Source organism: Melopsittacus undulatus, chromosome 5 (assembly GCF_012275295.1).
Source record: "Melopsittacus undulatus isolate bMelUnd1 chromosome 5, bMelUnd1.mat.Z, whole genome shotgun sequence".
NCBI classification, from domain to species: domain Eukaryota; kingdom Metazoa; phylum Chordata; class Aves; order Psittaciformes; family Psittaculidae; genus Melopsittacus; species Melopsittacus undulatus.
In genome coordinates this window covers 64843127-64864215 of record NC_047531.1, presented here as the reverse complement: position 1 = coordinate 64864215, position 21089 = coordinate 64843127, and the positions used below count along the sequence as shown (strand labels likewise).

Genomic DNA, 21089 nt, shown 5'->3' with positions numbered 1-21089 from the left:
TTGTTGCAAGGTGTGCTGGAATGTCAGGACTTGGCAGAATGACAGGTGGCAATGGACACATCCCAATCTCAGGTATTCAATTAAGACAAGAGGGGAAAAAAAAGGGTTTTGAAGTGAAACTTACATGCTGAATTCATGTTGATTTATCCCAAGCTATTAGAGCTGCACATGCTTACTGAGGAGCATTTTACTCTAGCAGAATTTTATGCAAAATAAAGTAACAACAGAGGCCAGTAATATTCAGCTTCAAAAGGGGAGAGAAAAAAAAAAACATAGTCTTGCAAAAGCACTATAATTAATACATTTTAATATCAGCTTTGAACTTTTGGAAATATCCTGGTTTCTCCTCTTGTGCCACAAGACAACAGAAAACCCCACAGATTAACACAGTTAAAAGCTAAAGCCTCAACTTTTCAGTTTCATACACATATATTGGCCCTTGTGCTTTGGTTTACCAGGGTTACTCAGATTATACATACACTGGGGAGGGTGACAGAACAAACTCTGGGCAGCAGTAACAATGTTAAGAGAGGACAATGGCCACAAAGGGTAGCATGGAGGGCTTAGGCTGAATGGGGTGAAAATAAATCTGTAGAAGTGCAGCCTTGGTGCAGGTCAGCAGAATGGCTGCAGAAACTGTCCTCGGGGGGTTTGCAGCTTAGCCAGATGAAGCCAAGCTCTCCCAGTGTGGTGCTGGTGCTGGCCAGTCCCGTGCTGTGCAGCAGGGGGCCCCAGGGCCTCTCAGAGACCCCTCCGACCAGACCAGAGTACCTATCACTGTGCTTTCTGGACAGGGTCAAAAAACAAACATTATCTATATATAAAACAATTATATCTGATACACAGGGGAAGCCAAGCTCTTAAATCTCCGAGAAGAGAGGAAGTTCATGTCCCTAATACTTCTAACAATAGCCAAGTTTTTTTAAAACTGTATACAGTAAAAAAAGTAAAACCCATCCCAGCCTTTCTTACTTGACATTTGAAAAAACCCCAAACCTGTGCATAGCCAATGCACATAAATAGTATTTAAACTATTTTCTAAAAACTGAACAATGTTTATATGATTCAGCATGTAATCTAAATTGTTTTTACGTTATGGTTCTCCCCTGGGCAGAGTAGTTTGAGTTCCAGATGACTAGAGATATCGCATGGCTGTCCCGGGCTGTCAGCCAATAAGTCTTTTCCCAGCCTGATCATGTCAGTGAAAGTCATGCTGAAAAAATAGTAGGAAAGAGCTTTCCTTCCTGCACAGCATTGATCAAGTTAACACCCTTCCTAAAGTTTCTTTAAAAAGACTGTTGTGGTGCTTCAGAGTGGAAAAATGTATCCTGAATATTAAGAGATGTCTTGTTATTTTTAAAACAGAACACGAAAACCCTCAGCAGAAAGTGCACAACACTGTGGTCTGTTGCATCGAGCTCTGTAAGGCTACAGCAAGGCTGTACTAGGAAGATGAAAGGCCTGTATCCAGCCTGGTGCACTATCCGTGGCAGTGGCCAGTGCTGGATCCCTACAAAAACAGCAAGAAACAAGCCATCCACTGGTATTTCCCCAGCAGACTGTGCTACTTTCCACAGCACTCTACATTCCCCAAAGAACTCAACTCCCTGATGATAACAACCAGTGTGTAATTCAGTGTCTAAATCATCTGTGTATCAGGATGTTGCCATTTTTTGCCAACACACTTGAAAGAGAAATTTGCATGTTTCAAGACTAGGCTTGGAGGGAGAGGAATTATACTGCAATTGTGTTCTGCATGCTCTTAAGGAAATGCCGATAGCTAATTCTATTATTTGAAGAAATAACAAATGTTCATAGGAGTACAGTGGTGTGCCTCTTTTAAATCAAGGCAGGTTTAATCAGGACACCTAGATAATTAGAACATTTTCTAGAGCCAGCTTAGCTTCATGCTGATGAATGACCATGGCTGTTGTACAAGTGAGACAGGAAAAATACTTGATGCCAACCAGCTGGGAGCAAGCGCTACACTGCATTGCATGGGCTTTCAGTTCTGAGATACAGGCTTCTAACACAATGTCGGAGCACTCACTCATGCAAAGCATAACTGCAGATGTAAAAGAGTGAATATATATTTATTTTGCTCAGTTACTAAAAATGGCGTCCCGAATGCTTTGTGTTTTATATATAGTTATAGTTGGAGGCCCAAGTTTTAAACACATTATCATTACTTTTTGCTACAATCAGGCCTAGGGACCTTACCCAAGATGGCCAGATGTGCTGGGAATCATACAAGAAAAGCACAAGTCAGCCTTTGCAGAGCTTGCTGCTTAAACAGACACAGACAAAATGGAGAGGAGAGAAAATAATCTGTAACCCCACTTGGGAGAAGAGTTAAATTCCTTCCAGTCCCCGGAGAGAAAAGCAGATTGAACTGAGAGCTGCTCCTCCCCAGCCCTCCCAGCAGTCCAGCTGGATGGAAAATGGGGTGACCCTGGGTGCAACCTGACTGCTCCTCACTCTGCTGTCACCACCCTTGTCCCTTTGGCAAAAGCTGCTGGCCCCTCCCCTCTATGCTCCTGAGGAACTAAATACAGAGGGAGATGGTGAGGAAGGGGCCTGTCTTGACCCATCCTGTGTTACTAGAATGCAAATCCCTGCTTAAAGACCGTAAGTGGGATGCAGAGCTGCCCTGCTGCCTCCTGGTCTGAAAGCAATCATCGAGCAGCATGTCAAGACCGTTCTGGTTTGCAGGACATCACGTTGCCCTCTCAGGCTTTTGGTCTCTACATACTTCTCATGGAGATACTTTTCCTATTTGGAAAATAATTGAGGACTCAGACCAGAGCTGCACATAGAGGTTGGCAATTAGAGAATAATATATCTCTCTTGATAGTTTTGCATGAACACTGAAGTTTCTTCTGGAGGAAAATAAGGTCTTCCTAGGTTGCTTTGAGAAGCCTACTGTGACATTTAATGGGGACACCTGTAGCAGTTTTAACACCTGTCAGTTTTAACACCGAGGCCCAGGTCACACTTACTTCTGCTACTGGCAGCAGTACTAAGTTTGATGGATGCTGGCACCACCTTTTTCCTCAGCGCTGATTTTCTTTTACACCTGGAAGCTATTTCTCTTCTCAGTGGGGTGTTGTGTGATGCAGGCTTACCCACTGCAAGGGGTTTGGAGGTGGTTGCTCCAAGCGCACCATGACTTTGACAGGCCATTCCAGAAGATGGAGCTTCAGTCTTGCAATTTGCACTTTGAAAGTCAAGAGGAGCATGAGAAGGACACCCATGTCACCTCCAGATCAGCCCTGCTGCCCACGGGGTCTATTGGGATGCAGTGCTGACTGGTGAGGCAGGAGGTGAAGTTGCCTGGGATTGATCCTTGCTGTGAGCTGGAGAAGGACGAATTCAGCAAGAGAAGGCAGTGGCTTGGCTGTGCAGGAGCAGAGGCAGATGGGGGAGGGTGAAGAGTTGAAGCAGGACTGCAGGTTCAGGCAGATATGAGCTGCCAGGAGTACAAAATTAACCGCTTGCGGCTGGGAGATGCAAAATTGATTTGAGGCTGGGAGCACACAGAAGGTGGGAAGTTGATGGGGCCAAAATTAATTGATGTGTGCGCAAAGCTACATAATTCACTGATGTTGAGATGCAAGGGTTGCATAATTTATGTAGGCCAGGAAGGGTACAAAATTAACTAATTGGGGTTTTGGTAGAAACCAGAGCACTTCATACCATTAAGAAATTCTTTTGCAAGTTTATGTAATTTTTTTGTTGTTATCACAACTGTTACAGAAAGGGTCTAAGTGCACATGTACTGAGAGGTTACTAGTGGTACACAGATGCAATACTGTTCAGAGGAGCACTAAGAAAGTGAGATAATCATCATGTAATACATAATGTCATCGATAGCAAAACCACATATTAATTAAGAAGAAACTGCTCTCCTTTCAAAAAGAAATGCTTAAACTTTTTGGTAATTAAAATAGAGTGTTACTTCAAAATTTATCATTGGAAAAGATAGCTAGATCAAAGATGTGTATTTTGTGTGCAATTACAAAGATAATTATTTCATGAAAGAAACCTTCAATAAGTAAAGCCAGAAAAATATCTAAGGTTCCTGTTAAGAATGGACAAGAATTAACCTTAAGGTTTTGCTAATTTTCCTCCTCCTCTTTTTTCTTTTTTTTTTAAAGCATCCATCTCTAGTTAGCTTTTCCAAAGAACTAAATTGTCAAACAATGCAGAACTCTAACACTGACAGAAGCATGCCCAGCTGATGAGCTTTCTGTGGGATAGAAAAAATACATTTCCTACTGACATACTTTTACAGCCATGCTTAACTCACCAAAATCATTCTGAACCAATCTTTTAACAGAACAACATACAGAAAGGGTGCAGGAGGGTAACCTGACATTAGAGAAAAACCCAATAGAATTAAAAACTATTGTGCCAAACTGACAAAATTTTCCTTAGCAAAACATAAGCCACACAGTAAATGGCATATTGAGGCGTGTAAGAGAAAGCAAGTAGGTTCAACAGCTAATGAAGCTCATCTGGACAATCAATGCTACTGCATAGTCTCTGCTGCAATTGACCTCCACAAGTAGGAACAGATTTTTAGACTAAATTTAAGACTTTTCCTGCCAAGACATTTATTTTAATGCAGAACCTAAAAAATTGAACAAAAAGTTGAATCCTGCCTTTGGGGTCCCCTGGGATTAGACCACAGATGAAAATGTGAGGACTGGAAATAATAAAACAATCTGTTTCCTTTGTAACTAAATCCTTCCAACTTCAATTAACAATTGCAATTCATGAGCCCTGGTTGTGGTCCCTACTTACACGGACTCCCAAATATCAGAGGTATTCTGTATCTAGTAACATAATTGGGTAATGCCATTTTTTTTTACTTTCATGATTAAACTTTTGAATGTATCTAAAGCATTTTAGTCATATTTTTCCTGCACTCTGCGCAAGCAGTATCTCTTTGTGAGATCCTTTCAGCAGTTTTGCCCATATGTCAGGACAGATGTGTTGCACCTGTGGAAAGTATTAAGCTAAAAAAGACAGGCTGAGGAAGCGAATTTGCTAGCAATGATGAAAGGGCCTTCTTGTGCCATCACATTTATCTCTTGCAGGAGTGAAGTCAGCTCCCATAAAGGTGCTTCTCCTATGCTTTTGAGGCTCACCTCAGTGCCTGATATTTTTGCTCCCACTCTGTGCCAGAGCAGGTCACTCTCCCAGCATGAGAGACCAGGAAGTGTTTGGCATTTTAGGATCTTTGAAAATGTTAAGTACAGGAAGCTCATCCATCCTGTTTGCTAGACAAGCTACTGGAGGCTTTCTGCAGTCATGGATTTATTACCAAAATTAAAAGGTGCTGAGGAGAAAAGACATATTACAGTGTCACTATTAAGGACTTAAAAACCACAGCCCACTGTAAAGATAAATTTTATTGTTCCACAAGATTTTTATTTCCTCTCCTTCTGGCATGAGCTGCTTCAGGAGGCAACCCCAAATTCCTCTGGTTTAGGTGACACCCTTACTTGCTGTGTCACAAGGCTGGAGTCTTGTAATTACAGGCTCCTGAGTCAAGGGATACTTTTCTTGCCAACAGCCCCTTTCTCCATACTCTTCCTCCTCTCCACCTTCTTCCTTCCATGCCAATGTCTGTCACCAGCGTCAGAACACGCCAATATCTCTTAACCAGTTCCCCTCTGATGACTTGTTTGCTGGTCACCATCCTTGTACTTCTTCCAGGATTTGTGCACATTACTCTCTGCTGTTGTTACATATCCACAATTCCTTTCAGGGTGCAGCAGTTTTCTTCTTTAACCTAGACTATATCCATGACTTCAAAAGCTGCATTTTATTAGATATTACTGGAAACAAGCTCCAACAAAATGTTGCAGTCTCCTACACTATCCGTCCCTAAGCAAAGACTTCACCTTCCACATAGATTTCTAAAAATCAGGCTGTACAACCCTTCCATCATGACAGTCTTGCTCAAGACCTGGAGCATTGTGCAAGCTGACAAGAAAAGACATGACAGGTTTGACAGCAGGTGTTCAGGATGAATGAGCACTATCAAGTAGCAGTGAGCACAGTGGAAACATTTTACTCAGGCATTAACCACAAGTACTAATTAAAGGCAGAGAACAAACACATGGTTTGATACACCAACAAACAGTAAACCAACTTCAACAAGGAGAGAGTTTATATCATCTGAGTCCAAACCTAGATGAAGCAGCAGAGAATTAACCATCTAAAAACCAATAATGCAATGTGCCCTTCACTGCTGCGCAGCCAAATGTCCTTGCTACTGTAGGATTCATCTACTCTGTTTGCTTATCCTCCAGGCCTACTACCATTAGTTAATCCTTCTCCTTCAGTCACTGAGTTTTGCTCATTCCAGTTCATCTCATCAAAAGAGAGAAACTTTATGTGCAATTCAATTAAAAAAAATATTTTTCAGAATTGCTCCTTTTGCTGGCAACCAACAGGAATTAACACCTTCAGCTACCACTACAGATCAGTGTCTTAATTATTGCAACAAAACACGGTTTATCCTACAGTTGCAGGATGCAGAGAAATAACAAATTCATCTTCCCTTATCAAATGCAACCTGGGAAAAGAACTGCCTCGAATCAATAAAAAACACTGGCATCACTTGCTTGAATGACATACGCTGCTTCTGCAGGTTTCATAGCAAATCAGTCATTTTCACTAATGGTGGTAATTTTAAACAGATATGAGCATTACTTACATAAGTTATAAATAAGCAGCATTCAAAGTCCCTCAAGAAAGCAAAAATTTCCAGAGTTGATGTGAAAAGACATTCAGCCTCCAGAAGCCAAAGTGCTTAGAGCTGCTTTGATTTTCTCTACCTGACATCTGCTGTCAGGCAAGAATTAGGTCCCACTTTGTGCTGAGTCCCTAACTACCACCACCATGCAGTGCCTGCCACACAGACAGTTTGTGTGCCACTGCACCCAGGAGTGCTTCCCTGCAGTCTGGCCTCCTCACCACCCCCCTCACCTTACTGCCAAACCATGGGATTTCAGGCTGCTCTGCCTGGAAGTAACTGTGCCTCTGCTTCCTTTGGGGATATGGCACCAAGCATGTAGTGCCAGTGAATATTCAGCTGCCTTACCTTGCCTATCCAGCACAGGGAAGAGGCTGCTGTGCCCTCCTACCTCCTAAGCTCCCCTCCCATGGTCTTCCTGACCACGGGATGAACTGCATCAGACAGCAGCCATGGTTCCATGTGGCTAAAGGATGGCAGAGAAGAGGGATGGGTGGTAGGGTTACTGCCTCTCCAGAGGTAGTAGAAACAGCTTGTGGATGCAAGAGGAGAAAAAAACAGCAAAAAAACTGACTTGTATTTCCAAACCAGTAGGCACCAAAACATACTCATCTTTTTAACCAGAGTAACATCAGTGTCCCATCTGCTTTACATCACAGTCCTGCCACTGAGTTTGATTAATATAGCTAATTCAAGGGGAATCATGGAGAAAGAAAACTTGAGGAGACTTGTTTCATTGCAGCAATGACACCGTGTAAACACAACTGTGAGGAACAATGCACTCCTTGGCCCATGCAGACAATACCAGAGCATGTTTTTATGCGATTTTGTTCAGATGGGATTAAAATATCTCAAGAAACTGAGTTTCAATCACTTCTCTTGGCAGGAACATTTGTAGGCAGATACTCTGTAGTTGCAGAACCAGTATCTCCATGCTTTTTTCCCCTGATATTTCCAACAGTTAAATTGGTCAGTTGGCACAAATTACTACAGTGCTCACTGGGAGCCATGCTTTGCCCAGGCCTCGATCTATAAAAGTCTAAACCTGTCAGTAACACAGCACATTTTCAATGCAGTAAAAGCAGTGCAAATCCAAGCAATCTTACTGATACAATTACAGATATTCCAGTTTGGCACCACAGAAATTCATCTTCAGATCAAACCTCTCATGTGGTGGATTCAAAGACGTGGAGGCACTGACAGGGAATGAGGCTCTCCTGTTGCTTTGTGAATATGGTCTCAGAAAAAAATGCAGCAACTTCTAGCAGAGTCTCCACAATTTGCCCATACTTTCAGGACACTCAACAACATGTTTTCAAGCCACAGACTGGGTAAAAAATAGTGCCCAATCTTTCTTTGTCTGCTTGTTCAGGCTGCTGCTGTGCCGTTCTCTCCTTGCAACTGTGCTGACTGGCTGCGGCATTGGCTTCCTTTGCAAGGGGGATTTCAGACACAAGATCTTGTTCTCTCCCCATGTCCAACATGAGCAGTTTCACCTCAGTGGTGTGGGAACAAAGGATATCCCTGTTTCTGGCTGGTTTTCCACAATGTTAGTGAGGAATAGGAGCCACCTAGTCCTTTGCCACTTGCTTGGTCTTGCAGAGCAGTTTTGATGTTCCATCTTCAGGAGCTCCCCCTCTTTTCCTCTAAATGCTATGCTGCTCTTCCTCCCCCCTTTCTGACAAAACGATTTTTAGTAAGGTTAAAATTAACTGAGGGCAAAAAAAAAAAAACCCAACACCTATCATCAGCTAATAAACAACATAACACACCCTCTTCAGTGTACGTTTACATAAGAAAGTCTTCCCTGCTCCTGTCTAAGAGGTGCAAAACCTCAGGAATGTCAGTTCTTTTTTTATTTTCCCTGGTTTTGGGGGTGGGGGTTTAATAAAAGAACCCCTTTAGAAAAGATAACAATTACATGTAATGGAACCTGGAACCAGACTCTTTTGGCAATTAATCACACAGGAGCCGTTGCAATCCTGCGGGCTGTTTCTGACAGATTTTGAGAGCTTTACAGGAATCACTGGGATAAGATGTGCCTGGGCTGGCTTCTCACAGGGACCGATCATGTACAAAGTGAATTGTTGGTTTTGGGGTGGTTTTTTTTTAGTCTGTATATTCGTACACACACATACATACACACAGAGAACCCTGTGCATCCATATATACATTTCTACAGGAGGATTTCTTTACATACACAGAACAACTGCATAACTCATTTATTTGCCCAGAGGCAAAAAGAAGAGAAAGAGAAACAAACAAAACAAAAAAAAAAAAGAAAAGAGAAGAAAAGAAAACACTTTCTCTTCCTCTCAGTAAAGTAGAGCTATCCATCACTTAACAGGAGATACTTCCTGTTTTCAAGCAGTTGGGAAGGCATGACTTCCAACCCAAATACTTGGCTTGGCAAACTATTCCTGTGTTGACAGATGCTTTTATAACCACTTCATTCCACCTGAAGTTTCAGTATAAAAGAAGGTGTTATTTTTGGCTTTTTTTTTTCTTTTCTGAAGGAGGAGAAAGAGAAAGAAGAAAGGAGAGGAAAAAGAAGGAAAAGGAAGGAAAATACCACAATTATAACAGCTGGATGACAGAGATTAGCATAGCTCTGACAGATGTTACCATGTAACCTCAAAATGACATGTTAAAGAAAAAAAGCAACACCAAAACTGCTCCTTGCAGGAAAGAGAATTTTGAACTCCTGCCAAAATATTACAATTCTCCTCAGAAGCTTTTGAATGCTGTAACGATGATCTACCATATAATACCATATTTTCCATACATAACTATGCCTTTATATTACTATTGCTCTGACTGATTAACTTACTAGCACAGGATGAGATTCTTTTCAGATAAACAGCTTAACCTCAAATGAAAAAAATCCACAGCAGGTCATCTCAATCAGGACCTGCCTTATAACAGCTTTTCATCTTCTGCATTCTGTTTTCATATGATTCATTAACAGGACATGCTCTAAACAATTCTTGAGACTCAATACTTCAGTGTGTGACAAACAGCAGTAAAAATGTGCTGCACAGAGGAAGATGGGTTTGTGAGGCTGCATGATCCATTATCTATAATCTTTTGTCATATCAGTTTCTGTATTGCTTACACCTGGTTATTTCAGTGACTACCCTACCACAAAAATGTTGATGACTTTACCTGGCTTGTGCCCAGACTTTACAGACCTGTCTCACTAACTACAGATAAACACAGTGTAAAAGAAATGTTCATAGAACAAACCAGGTATTCAAAATGAGCTACTTCTAAAGAAAGGAAAGATCAGCAGAGAGGTAAGCAGCATCAAGGAAACAAGAAACAGTTTCAAAAGGAAATCAATGACTTTCTGTCATTACAGCCAACACTGTGGCAGGAAAAGAAAAAAAAAGGCTTCTGGTTTTTATTATTTGAAAGATCTTATTTTACTACCATGGCTCTGGAAGACCACTTGAAGGAATGAAGTAGATCCTAGTCACAATAACTGTAAGCTAAAGGAAAAGTCAGTCAACTCATTGAGAGAATAAAGTCACAGTACAAGAAATATCACTTATTTGTACTCAGAAGCCAAGCTGATCTTGCCCTTTTAAAGTCTGTCTTTAGGCTTATATTCCAAAAAGACAGGGAGTGAACCAAACAAATCCTGGTTTAAGCTCCTCTCTTTGGGAGGCATAGCCCTCCTACTCTTCTGGAACTAAAACATACTGGGCACAATGCAGATGCGAATACCACTTGAGACCAGCTATGGTATCCTGGGTATCTCCCTGGCTTCTCCCTGCCAAGGGGATAGCTGGTGGCCAGACAGGAACCTGCTGAGCAGAAAAAAATCGCACAGGATGCCTCAGTTCATGCTATCGAATCCCAACCATGCTTTTAATAGAAGAACTAGAGGATACACTATAGATTTTAACTCACTGCCAGTCCAGATGCCTAGACACCAGTGAAGGTTCTCCCCTTTTCAAAATATGCACTCTTAATTAATTTTTTAGTTGCAGACTGAGGAGAAAAGAAGAAACAGATAAGTATATACAGTAGGAAAGAGGCCTCTAACCAGCATCTGCAAAGTGGAGCTCACATAAACGAAGCACTGCTTGATGCAGGACATGTAGCTGCAGACACCCCAGTTTTAAATATGGCCACACAGCTAAGGGGCCTTTCTGGGGCCAGATGAGCATATCAGGGAAGAAGACATTTTGCAAACAGCCAGATACAGTCACCGAGGATTCCACCAGCCTAACAGTGCAGGTGACAGGCCTCCAGAGATGGAGAAAGTGCAGGGAATACTGAAGAGCTGCACATGCTTGACTATAAAATCCCAGCTAGCTACATGCCAGCATACTAATATAGTTAAGACACAGGCTAATTAAGAACAGCAGTGCACCAGTTGGGTCAGAAGCCAAGACACTCTGCTTGAAGAAAAGGCCCCAGCAGACATGCCTTCTCTTATTGCAAGCAGACAATCACTGACTTCCTCCACCCGGACACAGTAAGACAACCTGGTGGTTTTCTCCCTCGTAGCAGCAGAAACCACTCTGTGTGTTGATCTAGAAACTTGTGGGTGGTGCAGAGTTTACATAAATTATAGTGCTTACTGCAGCTGCCAGTGGCAAGTGACAGTTTGGAGTCTGGGTTTAAAATATGTACTTTCTAGTCATTAGGCCTGAAGAGGTGCTGATAAAAAGCTAAAATAATTTTATAGGTCTGCCAAGAGTTTACTGCCCCTAACAGACATGAAATACTAGATGAAAACCTTTTGTGCCACCCAACTCACACTGCCAAGAGTTCCTTCCAATAAGAGAGTGAGACTCTGCTGATTGCTGTCCATCTGGCTTTCTTCTTGTCTGTCCTTCACTTTCTGAAGTCACCCATAATGTTCTCATCTCTAAGCACTTTTCAGTAGAGGAATTATTTTGGTCATCCCCTTTTACATGTTCTACAGTCATGCCTGAGGGCATTCCTGCCATGGCAGACAGTCTGGCATCAGATCTGGCTTCATTTTTACCACACATGCTAGATATTTCCGTCTTCATTTCTGGATAATTTAGGAGATTAAGTCTTGTTCAACTCCCTGACAATTCTCAGTATTTGTTATAATTTCATTCTATTTAATACCTACTATTTCCCCAAGGCATTTAGATGTCTGTCTGTAGCTTTGGTAGATTTCCAGCTTTCACATCCAGCTGTTAAGGTGGAAACAAGGTTTCAGTGGAAGACTCAAAGATAGGTTTTAAATTGTGGATTATCAACACCTAAATCTTCTTTACGCTGGTAACTGCAGCTGCTGTCTGGTCGATGTATTACACTGTTTCTTTCTGGACATCCTGTTTGTTCACATCCTACTGCCATGCAAGATGATGACTCTTGTTTGTGTGTAGCTTGCTTTTGTAACACATTATCAGAGTCAAAAATTACTGTGGTTCTCATTATGTCTATTTGGTTTTTAATTTACCTTTCATCTTTTCTTTCCTTTCCTTCCCCTTCCCTTTTCTCTTTTATTTTCCTTTCCTCTCCTCTCCCCTCCCCCTTCCCTTCCTTTTTTTTTTCTTTCTTCTGTACATGACTGCAGGTTAACTGGAAAACAACCCAGCTGTGTTTTCTGTTAAGTAACATAAGGTATGTTCTACCTCAGTCAACTTTATCTCTCCCACTTAAACAGTGGCTCCAAATAGCAGAGGTACAAGATTGCACCTCTGTTTGATATCACTGTCTGTGTAAAGGAGTTATCCCGCCAATGTGCCCCTCAATCAAGTAAGGTTTGCACCTTGATCTAAAGCTTTGATTAGACGCTCCTCTTAACGTACCTTGTCATTTCAAGATGTTACAGACTCAGTCCTGAGGGACCCAGTCAAATATTAACTTTATGGGCATAATCTACGTTATAAAACATTGCGGGAGGTGGTTCAAATGGGTTTCTTGTTGAGTTATTGTGGGGATTAAATCTGGTCCGCACATCATCTTCTATTCTACTGAACTTCAACTGATCCCTTTATTCTGCCTGAAACAGCACAGGAAAATACTCTTCTACAAACAAAAAAAAAAAATTAAAAAAACCAGAGCATCACACTAACTACTTCAGTAGTTCAGGACATCTTATTTATTTCTAGACATTTTTTCTACTGACTCCATACATAAAAAATTTAGCTACTTTGACCAACAGATTTTTACATTTTCTGAGGCTGTATTCATTTATGGCCTTTCCTGTTCTATGTTTCTCTATCAAGTCCTTCCCTTCATACTGTGACCTTTATGATGACATCTACTTATAGATCATTTATTTACTGACACAAATAGATTATTGCATTGCTCAGATGTTTACTATTAGCACTGCTTTTTTTCCTTTTTGTTATAAATATTTGGGGGGTTTTCCTTAGTAGGCCTCCTGAAGCATAAACTTATGCTGGTAAAGTGTCTTCCTATCACCTTATTAACATCTCTTTACACTTCTTTGATAAGGTCATCAAGGCATCTCTTTTCTCTTTTTATGCTGCATTTAATTGAGGTATAATTTACAGAAATTGGGGGGTTCCCCCTAAAAAGATATGTTTGAATGGTTATCTTACACAATTTTAATAACTTTTATATCTATAAATTGACTATGGATTTGTGAATACTTGAATATCTGGAAAGCTGCATTTATTGTGCCAGCTGTGAAGGTCTTGGGCAGAAAGGCCCAAAACAAGACACACTCAGTTCCTGAGATAAATTTGTTCTTCTAATAGGTTTCTTGTTAAATGTTGTGGAATCATAGAATCACAGAATGGTCAGGGTTGGAAGGGATCTAAAAGATCATCTAGCTCCAACCCCTCCCCATGGGCATGAATACCTTCCACTAGGCCAGGTTGCTCAATGCCCCATCCGACCTCATCAAAAAGTTTCACCATTCTTCAGTTTACAGGTGTCCAAATAAGACAAACCTACTCTCCTTATGGAACGCAAATTTTGGAAACTTTCAGCAATTTCAAAACATAAAAATCTATATTATTGCCATACCCGAGCTGTACATTTTCTCAGCTAACGTAGTGAGAAGCCATTGCAGTCCCATTCTATTGCCAGTGTCACAGAATCATACTCTTCAGCACTGGGGAACTGCAACGTATTTGTCAAGCAAAAAAAAAAATTAATTGATTGCATTGTCATTGAAAAGCAGCATTGTGTTTTTCCTACCAAACTTCACTGGTGAGTTGTTTCTCATTTGCAAAAAGGAACAGGGAACATCTTTGGTGTTTATAGCTAAGGTCTTCCCAGAACTTAGCAGTATTTGATTCTGAAAGCTTATTAAGTGACTTGCTTCGGAGTCACCTTGAACTACTACATGTATCTTGGGCTCTAATCACTGTTTAGAAATAGATTTGAACTGTAGTAAATTTAACATAACCATTTGATTACTCCATTTGTCTTTCTGTAGTAATGCTCTCAAGGTGTCATGTAGGCATGCAATGTATCATTTGAAACAGACAATAGCACAGTTCAGGATATAGTTTAAGAATAAAGTGCCCAGAGCATGATGTTACCCATGGGCAGTGCGGCTTATAAGGAGACACCTATCTTTATTTCCTATTGACCTGGATTTCCTGAAGCATTTGCCAATTGCAGAAACTGTATTGAGACATTTTCAACTTAAATTACTCTAATTTACTTCACAGGGACACCAGTACTCAAAAGTGCCCTCTAACAAAGAGCAAATACAAATGGTTGCCCTTTGAATATGGACAACTCAAGCTCTAGAGTTAAGATTTATCAAAGGAAACAAGGGGAAAAAAACCAAAGAAACCATTAACAACAACAACAAAAACAAACAAACAAACAAAAAAAACCAAAAAAACCCCACCTATTTCACATTAGTAGCTATAACATTCCTAACACTAAGAGCTTTGGAACTACTGAGATTTCCTCCCACATATTCTTTAGCTTTCAAAATTATACTCTTTCATTCTTCAAGTTTCTGAATCCATCAAGACATCCTTTGCCTGAAGGCCAGAATATGCAGGATCAAACAGAGAATTTAATTTTACTCAAGCTGCTCTGATGGAAAAATCAGAGTTTTAGATTATTTCTGGGGAGGCAAAGATACAATCTTTTGGTACCAATAACACAGGCATACAGAAATTCGTCTATGGGAAGTCTGTGCCAGGATATTTAATTCCTCTCCTGATGAGCACTAGAATCAAAATGACCACAGAAGCTGGGAGAACGGCCTGGGTGTTTCCCGGAAGCTTGCACACACCCCCAGAATGCAGGCTGGGGACATACTAAACCTCAGCAAATAACTGTCCCATCACTGGCTCAGCCTGTGCAAAGGTACTCTGGGAAAACACTACACTAAAGCGAATGCATCCTCAAAACAAGTTCCCTCCATGAACTGAAAGGGAAAACAGAGAAGCTAAACAGAAGATTAAAGCCCTTTCTTGGACACTATCAATTACCTAAGTGACCCCATTTTATATTTCTTGTACACCAGATACCATTTCTGACACAGATCACAGTGTACCCACAAGATGCCACTCACCCATGAGGAACTCCACTTAAAGGGGACAGGGTTCTGCTGTACTGTACTCAGAACATGTACAAAACATTTAAGCATTCTGAGGGTGCATGGTGATGGAAACCCAAAGAAATGAAGAATAAAGTTAGGAGAAAAAGAAATTTTATCAGTGTTTCCAAAATCTAAGGCCATGGTCATGATACCTGAAGTTGTGAGCCTGACAGAAGTGAAATTCCCAAAATAAAACAGGGTCACAACTGAAAAATAGTGAAATACCATTCTGTGAGTCCTCCCTGCTCTTGAAATAGACTTGATATGTGAAGACAGACTGGGCTGACACAAAACTGCTGAAAGTTATTTCTCTAAATGAAGAAAAGGGTGTCTTTTCTTTGTCTTCATTTTCAAAAGACTGGACCTTCCAAAATTTCAAAAGCCTGGCACTGCTGAACTTGGGCTAGTTATAACACCATTTTACTGTAGACTTCCAGGCAGCCAAACATACTTGGCTATGGAGCATCTTTCTACACTGAATGGCAGAAGCTCTGCTTTTTGAAACTTTACAACTAAATAACATACTAACAAGATTTCTGGAGAGAAGGTTCCTATATATATATATGTAAATATATATACATATGCACAGCACATAGTGACATTTCCCAGCAGTTACTCTTTTATTATCTGCACTTCCATTTTTACTGTGCAGAAAACAGGCAACAGTTCACTTTTCAACAAGAATTACTAACAAGATTTCTTGGTGCTGTAATTTCTGTCACAAACGGTGCTGATAATGAATCAGAATTAATTTTTAAATACAAAATTGAAGATAATGAAACTATAAGCTGAAATAAATTGTTCCCTGGACAGAGTCGGGGATTATGACTGTAAAATACAACTATGACTTCTCATCTGCTCAAGGTAAGTTAAAATTCAATTGCTGATGCATAATTCAAATCTCCCTTTGCAAACACACTTGATTTAGCATCTTATTTTCGAGGCTGATATTTTAAAGAAATTTCTTGTATAGCTGAAAACACTGTTTAAAAACTCAGAAACCTTCAGCTCTTAAAATGCAACCTGACAGTATTCAAAAGAAAGTGAATCAAAAACCTGCCACACTAGAATAATCTGCCAGATGGGTGTTGAGATCTGCACTGGAGAGCTCTCTCAGCAGCAAGTACAGTCTCCAGCAACAGAAGTACTCAAAATCTCTGCACACTCTATATTTATTTCTGGTACACCTGCATCTAGACCAACACAAGTGTTTCATAACTTATTGAGCTTCAGGATTCCTGGAACACTTATTAGCCAATGTGACAGCTTTCAGCCCTTCTGAGAGCACAAACATCCACAGACTAAAAATTGGGGGGGGGGGGGTGCAGGGGTGGAAATGAATCTCAGAATTAACACTGCTTTTTTATCCCACTTGGCACATAGCAAATGCTTCCAGAAAAATCCTCGAAGTGCTTGCACACAATGCAGAGCCTGCTCCTGTTGCACAGTACTTTACATTTTATTTCCTTACATCACTGTAGTCCTAAAATGGACAAAAGCCTATTCATCTACAGCTGTGTGCAATTGCAGGGCTTTGCTGGGTGAGCAATCCCAGTTCTGGCTATCCGCCTGCAAATCACGTTAACCAGAGAGAAAACATTTATCTGCAGAAGTTCAGAGAGCGCTGAAGTGTCCTCTTGAGGAGCGGCTTCCCTGTTTATAAATTGCTCAGATTTCACCATGAGGCATCCATTTCCCTCCTCCTGCCCAAGATGTGCTCTTCTCAGTTCTGTTTCCATAAACCTGCTCAGCTAGGCTCAATGGAGACAAGCAAGGTCCCTGCCTGTGCCAATGGGACAAGAAAGTGACTGGAGCAAGAGAGAAAAGATGAATAGTACAACCCTCCCAAGCCTCTGGAAGGGATGGGATATCTAATACAAAAGCCTGCACTTGGGAAAGCAGCAAGAGTTACAGTGTTCTAAATGTGATGCAGCCACTTGGGCCTTCTAATTCTATTTCTTAACAGTAAATTCCAAGCAGTGGGAACAGTAGTAAAATAGTTATGATACTCTGTACCACAGGAGATGCATGGAACCCCCCTAAAAGCAATTTTGCTCCTTCAGGGTAAGTAATATTAATAGGATGGCCTCTTCAGTGTCCAGTTCAATCATCATGATGTAAGGCACTGACCCCGCCCAGAGTCTAAGCAGGCTTTCATGTCTGTACCTGGACACATGCCACCTTCACACAATGCACAGCCCAGTCAAAGGCCACCTGTGGAACAGGACATTTAACCCGTCACATGTTGTCTGTGTGGATCTACATTAGATTGGAGATACTTTTAAGAAAGGAGATGGAAGGGGACTAGGTAAAGGAACTGGAGGGGTACTCTTAATTGCAGCTGTGCCCTTGTGTGTCCTTTTAAATCAAGTATGAAAGTGCTGAGCACAGGAATAAAATGGCTAATGGCTCAGTCTCAAAAGTGTTTCCAATTGTTTGTTTAGTTGAGTTTCAGTATCACATCTGATGTTTCCTTCACAAAGTAAGGGCCAGTTTCAGGTAAAATACATATTGGAATTAGATAACATGCACACAGAAAAATAGCTTTTGACAGTGAATTCAAAATTCTTTAGTTTGACAGATGACCACATCAATGCATTTCTGTCTATGGAGATCTATGGAAGAGACTGGTCCTTGTCTCAATTATTCACCTTTCTTCAACTCAAACTAGAAATGTCCTAAATAATCAATGTCCTAAGGACTAGATTTGAGATTGTTTGAATTATTGTTATAAGGCAATATAAACACAACCTCCTAGAGACTCATGCAGACAGTAATATACTGTAAGCAAAAAATGGTTCTGATCCATTAGCAAAATCTACCTTACTAAGAGAAAAACAGTAAAAAACACTTTTCCCACCATCTTTACAATAATCACCTCAAAACTGTACTATCAAAAGGAAGGACTACTTATCAAGTAATATTTTTTTGAATTATGACTTAATAAACCTGGGATAAAAAGTATTTTAATTTTCTATTAACTAGTATATACTAAATGCATGCTAAAATTATCATAATACAGCTGATGTTATTATTCATAATGATGAAATGAAACTTGACACATTGCAAATTATTCAGAAACAAATCCTCCAACTTCCTACTTGTATTTTCTTTTAAGACAGACAACTGGAATATCCTAGCAGCTTACTTCCTCTCTTCCCTCCTCCTCCCCCTCAATTACATATTTCCTGCTGTTTTTCCTTCTGGTTTTAATTCTTGTGAATTTCAGCACAACAGCTGTAAGAGGTAACAATTAGAGCAAAAAACGTTTAATTACCCAACTAGCTTTTAAACAGTACCTGTGGGCACATACAGTCCTCATATGAAGTTACTTAAAAGTAAACCCACAGGAATTATTGTTAAATAATGGTACGATTATCAAAGAAAATTATTCTCTGTGAGTCATTTTACATTAATTACAATATATTATTTGAAGGGTACCATAGATGCAGTTTACTCTGCAGTACTCCTAGGAGAGTTTAATGAGCATCCCATTAGGAAGCACAGGCAGGAACCGGACTGACATAGCTCTCGCACAGACTCGCTGCCTGCACCAAACCCACCCCACATATGCCAAACCCTCCATCGAACTTGGCAGGAATGGACTGAAGCAATAAAACTAATGAAAATCAGTTCCAAGAGGCTACAAAAAGCTGTAAAATATTTAGAGAAACCCATGGAATTGAAGACCTGACCAGATTTCCAAATCCCATTTTCCAACGCTCTTAAAATACCCACTCCACTTTTTAAAATTTCTACAAACAATGGTTTGAGTTAACGGTACATTCTAAAAATATGAGAATTAATTCAGGAAAAAAAGCTATTCAAATACCATTTATAACTGATGGGAGAATATCACTTATAACTTTATAAATTTATTTATAAAAGTATAAAGTAGAAAAGTAGCTGTTAATCTCTATGATTTTAGCTATCTCAGTGGGAAACTGAATCACGTATGTATTTTTTTTGCAGACAAAACCCTCTTCTCTTACAGCAGAAAAGCCATCATTTTAATATGGCATTTCATAACACACATACATGTGAGCAATACCATGTTTATATGCATTGAGAGCAACTGATGTACTGTTTGCTCAGTTTTACGAATTAGATTACAGGGATCTTTTTTCAGAACTAGTTTCAGATTATTCATCATATCCGTCCATTACATTCCCATATTTTTCAATGACAAGTCTACTGAATGGAGAATCACTGTTACTGTGTATACTTCCACTTCTTAAGTGAAAGACATAAAAGCCCCAGTAAACCGGTGTAGCTCCACTGTCATCTTTCAGTACTTTATTAATATTTACAGCAGCAGAGGCTGGTCCCAGAAATTAAACAGTGGCCAGTGGCTTTTCCATTATATGAATCAACAAGTTTATATAACCTCAAAATCCTAAAATTTGGGTGGTTGAATCTTACTCATTATCTTGTCACTGAGCCCTTTTGGCCAGCAGGGAATTCCAGAATGCGGAAATTATCTCTAACTTACTGTGATGAACACAAGGATTACAGACAGCTCTATTCTGCCTAGGGAATTAAAGCCCAGGTTAAAGAGCTTCCTTACCCAGGAACTGCAGCTAAAACGCAAACCAGGACTGTTTCTACCACAGAAGGAAAGCACCTGGATTTGGAGCCAGACCATGGAGGAGGGAACAAAAAAGTGGGAAAAATAGAAGTGCTAGGAGAGGACAGAAAAAGCCAAAAACTAGAGAGAGCATATTTTCCATTAATATATGTCAAAAGAGCCAAAGATGTCAATGACATTCATGCACATGAGCTGTTCTTGAAAGGACCTGCCATAATTATCACTGCAGTTTGACAGTGAACAGAAATTAATGCCAGCAGCTAGAGCTGGCCACACCTTTGTTCCCCTTCATTTTCCAGGGAAGACTTCAAGCTACGAATTTTTGGGTCAGAAAAGCAAGTAAAAGACTCACATACAGTTACATAGTGCTTCCCTAGAATTTCTGCTTTGATATCATAAACTTTGGTAAAAGCATGTACTGTGAATGTCCTGGCTGAGCTATGTGCCTTGGGATGCAGGTGGCTGGCTGTTCATGCTGTTGTGCTGTGGCAGCATCTGCCAGTTGCATGTAGGCTCTGGGGACCCGCAGTGCTCTCCAAGAGCAGAGGGGTGAAGCACCTGAGCTGCAGTACCTAGCAAGCACATAGCATCATTTTCAAATCAAAGTACTTCCTCCAGTGAACTAGTTATTTTGTGTAAAACAATCCAATTGGTTAGTAAAGAAACACACATTTCTGTTAAACAAAACCAATCAGAAACATTGATTATTCTTTTTTTTTTTAACCACAGGAACACCTTCAAAAAGTTATCTGACATGAAAGGAAAATGAAACCTGCTTTTTTCAGTCAGATAGCTCTGGATATCTCAACTACACTTTGACAACTTCAGCTGAGATAAAGAAATTATGTCAGGTCTTTTGTATGCTAAAGGGAACTATTAACACAAAGTAAAGCTGTTAGCTTTTGGCTTGAAATTTATAGCCTTTTCTATCCAGGCTGGCCAAGGTCAGACAATCTTAGAAATTATTCTTGATCATTTTTAGAGCATGGAAACTATTTGCTAACATTTCACTGAAAGAAAAAATTGTTTCAAACTATTCCACATGTACAGAAGCTGACAAAAGAAAGCACAGCAGTTTGGTACATAAGATCTGCTCTATATAACCATAAACAAAAATTAACCTGAAAGATGAACAGTGTAGCAATGCCTATTCTTTAAATCCCTCTAATAAGCACATACTAGAACTCCTTCAGGGAATA

General features: G+C 40.3%; 1 protein-coding gene across 1 annotated transcript in view; it reads right to left on the bottom strand.

The window, feature by feature from the left end:
* The window catches only part of AFG2A (AFG2 AAA ATPase homolog A), a 231644-nt gene that overhangs the window by 67038 nt on the left and 143517 nt on the right, over positions 1 to 21089 (bottom strand). The gene's annotated exons all lie outside the window — the stretch shown is intronic.